Source organism: Odontesthes bonariensis, chromosome 12, assembly GCF_027942865.1.
Source record: "Odontesthes bonariensis isolate fOdoBon6 chromosome 12, fOdoBon6.hap1, whole genome shotgun sequence".
In the NCBI taxonomy this organism is placed as follows: domain Eukaryota; kingdom Metazoa; phylum Chordata; class Actinopteri; order Atheriniformes; family Atherinopsidae; genus Odontesthes; species Odontesthes bonariensis.
In genome coordinates this window covers 34,361,615-34,369,000 of record NC_134517.1, presented here as the reverse complement: position 1 = coordinate 34,369,000, position 7,386 = coordinate 34,361,615, and positions in this window count along the sequence as shown.

The following is a 7,386-nucleotide window of genomic DNA, read 5'->3' as shown; positions in this document are numbered from 1 at the left end:
GAATATCCACAAACATCGCTGCCGGCACAGGAATGTCCACCCAGACATGTTCTACTGTGAAAAATGGAAGATTAACCTGTGAACTACTGTGGAAAAAACCTGCTTATTCACATGTAAAAGACCCAAACTTTAGCTTTAAGTTCAGAGTTTAGAGTTTTGTTGGCTAAAATATCAAACTATTCCTTTAAAACAACACAAATATGTTGGTAGAAATGAGTGAATAAATCATTTCCTCACTTCCAGCATACACGCCGTTCTCCGGCTGTAATTAGGGCAATATATAATATTTATTGGTGGCAGTTTTAAGCAAAGCGGCTGATATTTATCCAGTAATTACAGGCACTAAAGCTCAGCCCTGCTTTGTTGTCCCTGTGTTGTTTGGCCATTGCCATGACGCTGCGTGGGTCTTCACGGTCAACAAGCAGCTCGTAATCTCCCATTAGATCAGATGCTATTAGGGCAGAGAGGAGTCACTGAGCAAACAGCGTCCCTGCCTTTAAAACAGAGTTATCTAATCTAGTAAACGGGGATGAGCTGGACTTTGGAGTTCACAGACAGGAAGGCCAGTTTGTCTGACAGAGTATTGTTTGGAAAGAAACGCCACTCAAGATCAGACCAGCCTTCATTGGTCGATCCCCGTGACGGCGCTCACCTTCAGCTTTACGAGCGGGGATCAGATAAGAGGTTCTTTGTCGAGGGTCAGATAACGTCTGGTGCTGATGATCGAAGATGGTGCTGAGGTCCCTCAATCAGACGTGCTTCGGTGGAAGTTTTCTAAAAGCGTGAAGCAGCTGTTTTTATCAGGACACACTGAGGCCTACGTTGATCCTTAAGACCCTTTAGAATGTTTGCTGGGCAACAATTACAATTTTTAATCTAATTAATCACATGATTTCCCCGATTAATCGCGATTAATCGCATTTGTAGCATTTAATCACATGATTTCCCTGATTAATCACGACCAATCGCATTTGTACGCATTTAATCACATGATTTCCCTGATTAATTGTGATCAATCGCATTTGTACGCATTTAATCACATGATTTCCCTGATCAATCGCATTTGTATGCATTTAATCACATGATTTCCCTGATTAATCGCGACCAATCGCATTTGTACGTATTTAATCACGATTTCCCTGATTAATTGCGATTAATCGCATTTGTACGCATTTAATCACTTGATTTCTCTGATTAATCACAATTGTACGAATTTAATCACATGATTTCCCTGAACAATCGCATTTGTACGCATTTAATCACATGATTTCCCTGATTAATCGTGATCAATCGCATTTGTACGCATTTAATCACATGATTTCCCTGAACAATCGCATTTGTACGCATTTAATCACATGATTTCCCTGATTAATCGCGACCAATCGCATTTGTACGTATTTAATCACGATTTCCCTGATTAATTGCGATTAATCGCATTTGTACGCATTTAATCACTTGATTTCCCTGATTAATCACATTTGTACGAATTTAATCACATGATTTCCCTGAACAATCGCATTTGTACGCATTTAATCACATGATTTCCCTGATTAATCGCGATTAATTGCATTTGTACGCATTTAATCACTTGATTTCCCTGATTAATCGCGATTAATCGCAGTTGTACGCGTGTAACTGTGTGAATGTGATGCATTCAACAGACTTTTACAATAATAAAACCTGCGTTAATGCGCGATAAAATATTTATTGGCGTTAAATAGTTAACAAGTTAACGCGATAATAACGAGTTAACTCGCCCCGCCTTAGTATTTACAACTTAAACGTTTGATTTGTTAGTTTTTTATAAAGAAATGGAAACAAATCTTGAATCCGATGCCACAACACACTAAAAGTTATTGGAATAGAAGCAGATAAAGGCATCTCCAACCAGCAGGTTACCTGCTGACAGGTGAGGGTGTCAGCATTGGGTATAAAAGGAGCTTCCACCAAAGGTTCAGTCTTTCTCAGAGTCAGACTGTAAAGAACTTTGGTCCATGGCAGGGAGGGCTTCATCTGTGTGAAGGTGCCACTGATGCAGAGCTGGATGTTGGACTTCTGGACAGACAGATGCTGCCATCCAGGTGACGTCGGGGTTCCCTGCAGTCCACATCTGTCTCCTGCTGAACATGTACTGTCCTCCCTCGGACAGGTCTCAGAGTCTGTCATCCAGGTCACGGCACCAAAATGTTAGATCGGTTCTTTCGATGGCAGCTCAAGAACAAGCCGGAGGAATCTCAAGTTAAATAAAGTGTTTATTGGCGGTCCCACGCAGGGCCGGCCCAAGCCTTTATGGGGCCTTAAGCAGAATTTAATTTGGGGCCCCCCTACCATCACCTCAGCTCCATATGCCTCATTATTCCACAGGCTACACTGTTATGTGTGTAACGGACCCACAATCATTAGCATTATTTGTAATCATCTTACATTATACAGGTGTCATTCTTGTTTTCAACCTTAAAGGGATAGCAAACTCATAAATATGGTTTATTAATTAACTTCTACATAAAGAGTGATGTATAAGTATGGCTCATTAATTTAACTATTTGAAAGTAACATCAGCAGGCTGGAGACTGCATTTATAGTAAACACGTTAAATAGTTTAATTTCTTTCAGATGTGCAATGGTGTGTAAAGTGTTCAAAATACAAATACAAAATAGAATCAAATGACATTCACATTATCTTACAGAAAAATAAAGTTGTAATCAAAATTAAATACTTAAATAATAAACACAATACTTAAATAATTTTTCCCAACGGTGGCAGCAGCCAACAGGAGGCATAAATTAACCTAGCAATAGTATTTTGTCAAAATAAATTTTTTTTTTCTGGTGTAATACAATTTCGTTTAAATTATTCAATGTTATTTTAATTTCATGTATATATTTACTTTTTTATCACAACGTCTCGGTGCTCTCTGGGGCCCCCTGGTGGCCCTAAGCGACCGCGTAGTTGGCATATGCCTTGGGCCGGCTCTGGTCACACGTCAAGCATATCAGCGCTGGGCTCAGTGGAACAGAGCTCCCGCACGAAATCTGCCAGACTGAGCCTCGATTTCCGGGTATCATTTGCATTTATAGCCTCATGATTGGACATGAGAAGGTTCAACATGCTTCGTCATATTCTCTGGATCAGCCAAACAATGTGTGTGTGTGAATCTGCACCTGCTTTCCCAGGCTAATTGTTTTGTCTCCCCATTCCTGGATCACTTTAGGTCATCGTGGAAAAGTACAGAGACTATTTCATTCATAATGTCTAAGAACAAAGCCAATTTTAACAGGAGCATCATGAAGAGGAGAACCAGACAACAACAACCAGGGACTGCTGAGCAGCTGGGATCTGGGATTCAGCAGGAATGGACCCAGATTCCTCTGAAAAACGGTCTTTTTATCTTGGTAAAATATGTCGTTTCTTTTCTGCTTTTAGTGAATCTGCAGCTAAAAGTCTCAGAAATGTGATCACATGACCGCCGGTTGCAGCAAAGTTAAACGTGGCTTGTCAGATGTTATAAATGAAGCCTGCAATGTGAAGTGTTTGAGGAAATATCCTCTTTTTAAGCTTGAATTTGGTTATTTTTTGACGATGGAAACATGCATCACGGATGATTTATTCAAGGACCACCCAAAATATGAATATTTTACAATTCCTATTTGAATTTTTATTGTTTATTGCAGTGATAAATGGTATAATTTTGAGGATACTTGTACATATAAGTGTGTTTGTTTGTGTATAAGTTTCGGATTACTTTTTAAACTTCATCCTGACCCTGCAGAGATGCCTCCCGACAGCCGTTTGCAACAAAAGAACAACTGTGGATGGATCCCCCCCCCCTCCGTTACATTTGAATCACATGCGCAGAGGAGAAACAATTACAGCAACCACAAACCGTTATGATGCACAAGCTGGAATGTGAGGATCGTTTTAACTCTTTGCACACCGAGGCTCCCTGTTCAGGGATCAGTTCCTTCAGTCAGGAAACCGTCTGCTGTGACTGAGATTGAAACGGCCGCCGTGTTGTTGCGTTTTACCGCCGTTTTCAATCAGATTCGGTAGATTTGAAGGTGAGAAAGCTTCAGAGCAGACTCTGTAACATCTGCATCACTGACTTTTTGTGTAATTAGGCTGGTATGTACTCTGTAGGTGGAGGTCTTCTGCTCTGCTGGCAAATATTGAGGACAAAAACAGCCAAAATGCAAAAGTAAACCCAAAAATAGCTCAATAATTAAATAAATAGGACTGTAAATTATATAGAAATATAGTAAAACATAGTAAAACATGACATGAATTGATATTTCTGCTGTATTAATAGGGCTGGGCAACGATTAAAATTTTTAATCTAATTAATCAGATGATTTCCCTGATTAATCGCGATTAATCGCATTAGTACACAAAATCCCAAAATGAATTCAAAAGTAGTGTATAGCTTTTAGCATTTAGCTTTATTTAAATGTGCTGCCATATGAATGAAAGTGCCATAACATTTGTTGTGCAAACACACTTTTAACATCAGCATCTTTCTGTAGTTTTTATGTAGAAGCCTCGCTCCACTGTCTGTTTCCTTGAATGACTTGCTGCTATCAGTTGTGTGTTTTGCCTTTAAGTGATATTTTAGACTGGAACTACTACGCTGAGAAGACAATTCAACTTGGCAGTGTTTACAGATGACTTTGGTTCTGTCGACTCCGCCGTCTGGAAGAACTTTAACATGAAAATGGCCGAGTAAAAGTTCCGTACCCTTCTCCATGTTTGGTGGATCCGCCGATTACTTTCTTTTCCTGTTCCTCAGCAGACAGCAGCAGACTTTTACAAAATAAAAGCCTGTGAGCAACAGACTTTTACAGAATAAAAGCCTGTGAGCAACAGACTTTTACTAAATAAAAGCCTGTGAGCAACAGACTTTTACAAAATAAAAGCCTGTGAGCAACAGACTTTTACTAAATAAAAGCCTGTGAGCAACAGACTTTTACAATAATAAAATAAATTTTAAAAATTACAAAAATAATAATAATAATTAAAAAAAAAAATACTGCATTAATGCGCTATAAAATATTTATCGGCGTTAAATAATTATCGAGTTAACGTGGTACTAACGAGTTAACTCGCCCAGCCCTAGTATTAATACAACTTTGTGTCAGCTGCTCAGCTTTCTATGAATCTCCTTTCAAACCGAACACATCTGCTGCTTTGCAGTAACATTTTATGACAGCAGTCTGACTAAGTCAGACCTAAAAGCATCACTTTGAATCGCTGTAATCACATTTACACACACAGAGGCGGCGGGTTGATTCAGCCTCAGATCAGTTGTTCAGAGGAATCTGACGGCTCGTAAATTAGATGAATAAACAGCATCACTGTCAGAGAATCAGCTCCAAGCATCGAAAGAACCAAATAAACACAAGAAAAACTGTCGATTCGGCTCTTTCAGCTGCTCCCTTCCACCACCGTTTTTAGTGTTTGTTAGCTTAGTGTGACTTTTCGTGACAAAGTGACACGTTGTTTTGAGAAAACTGAAGTCACAGAAGGACTTACAGAGCTTTGCGTCTCAGGGATGTCCTCAGGTGAGTCGCTGTGGAACCATCAGACCCCATCAAAGACTGTTCGGTCAGCTTCTGCCTGAGGAAAAGGGAGATTTTCATCCACCACTGTTGTGCTTTCTGAAACCACTGAGGGGTAAACCCACTGATAGGATGAGTTAGTGTGTTTTTAATAAGAAAAGACTTTACTTTCATGGTTCCTTTCACCTTTTTCACGTCCAAATGAAGTGTGAACATTACCAGAAAAATGACAGACGGATGTTTTATCAGTTAATTCAATTTAATTTAATTGATATCTGTAATTATTTGTAAAGTTAAGTCTTTTTTTCTAGAATGATCTCTCATTCTCATTTTGCATTTTTCTCTAGACTTGTTTATTTCTGCATTTTATTCTTAATTTTTTTAATTAAAATCTTTTTATTCTTTATACATAAATAAATAGGAGGGTAATTAAATTGATCAATAAACAGAATTAATTTAAATAACAGATTGTGGTATTCACAGAAAGCAAAAGGGACAAAATTAAAGCATAAAATTGATGTAAAACTGTAAATATGTTTTATTTTTTTATTTTTCTTATTATTTAGTCAGTTTCTGTCCTCCGTAGCCACAGACTTCCTGCTTTTTAAAACTCGGTGGGTTCCTTTGGCCATTTATTTGTAAAGATAAGTATTTTTTTGCTGGAAGGATCTCTCAAATTTTTGCATTTTTCTCTAAACCTGTTTATTTCTGCATTTTATTCCTAATTTTTTTAATTAAAATCTTTTTATTCTTTATACATAAATAAATAGGAAGGTAATTAAATTGATCAATAAACAGAATTAATTTAAATAACAGATTGTGGTATTCACATAAAGCAAAAGGGACAAAATTAAAGCATAAAATTGATGTAAAACTGTAAATATGTTTTATTTTTTTATTTTTCTTATTATTTAGGCAGTTTCTGTCCTCCGTAGCCACAGACTTCCTGCTTTTTAAAACTCGGTGGGTTCCTTTGGCCATACATTTGTGCAGCTTTAACTGAATTTGGAATTATTTCTGAGGATGGAAAGTTAAAAAAAAAAGCTGCCAAGTGGTTTAAAGCTGACTTTCCCACACAGGGCGAAGGTCTCCTGTGCATTGGAGTTGTCACAGAACTCTTCAGGGTCCGTCTTCTTCATACCGGTGAATATTTCAGCGTAATCTCCCTCTTTGTTTGGCCTTATTCGCGTCCTCGCCTCCCCCCTCCTCCCCCTTCATGGCTGAGTGCTCGGGTCCGGGCTCGGGGAGGCAGAGGCGGCTGTGTTTGCGGGTCCTGCCTGGCTCGGCCCGCCTGGCTCAGCCTGCCCAGCATCAGGCTAAGTGGCTCTGACAGCCCACCGCACAGTTATTAACTGTGATCCGCCACCACAGGGCCCGGGCAGCCCTGCGCCGAGGGGAGGGTCCACCAGAGGGCTCTGCTCCAAACACAAAGACCGCTTTCACCTCTTTGCACCACCTCCCTGACCCCTCTGCACTCACTAATACATATTTGCATTATTTCACACACCGAGCACGCAGCTTTTCTAATATGGAAGCTTTTACAGGAGACATGTGTGACTTTTGGGGAAGTAACTGTCATAATTTCTACCTTGTATTTTTAAGATTCAGTACACTCTCAGAAACAGGGCTACAGTACGAGTCCTTTTCTGTCCCCTGAGGTACAATCCATACTAATGTACCCCCTAGGGTTCATTATTGGGCCTAAAGGTACCTATATGTACTCAAGTGGTAAAAGGTACATATATGTACTCAAGTGGTAAAAGGTACATGTATGTACTCAAGTGGTAAAATGTACATGTATGTACTCAAGTGGTAAAAGGTACATGTATGTAC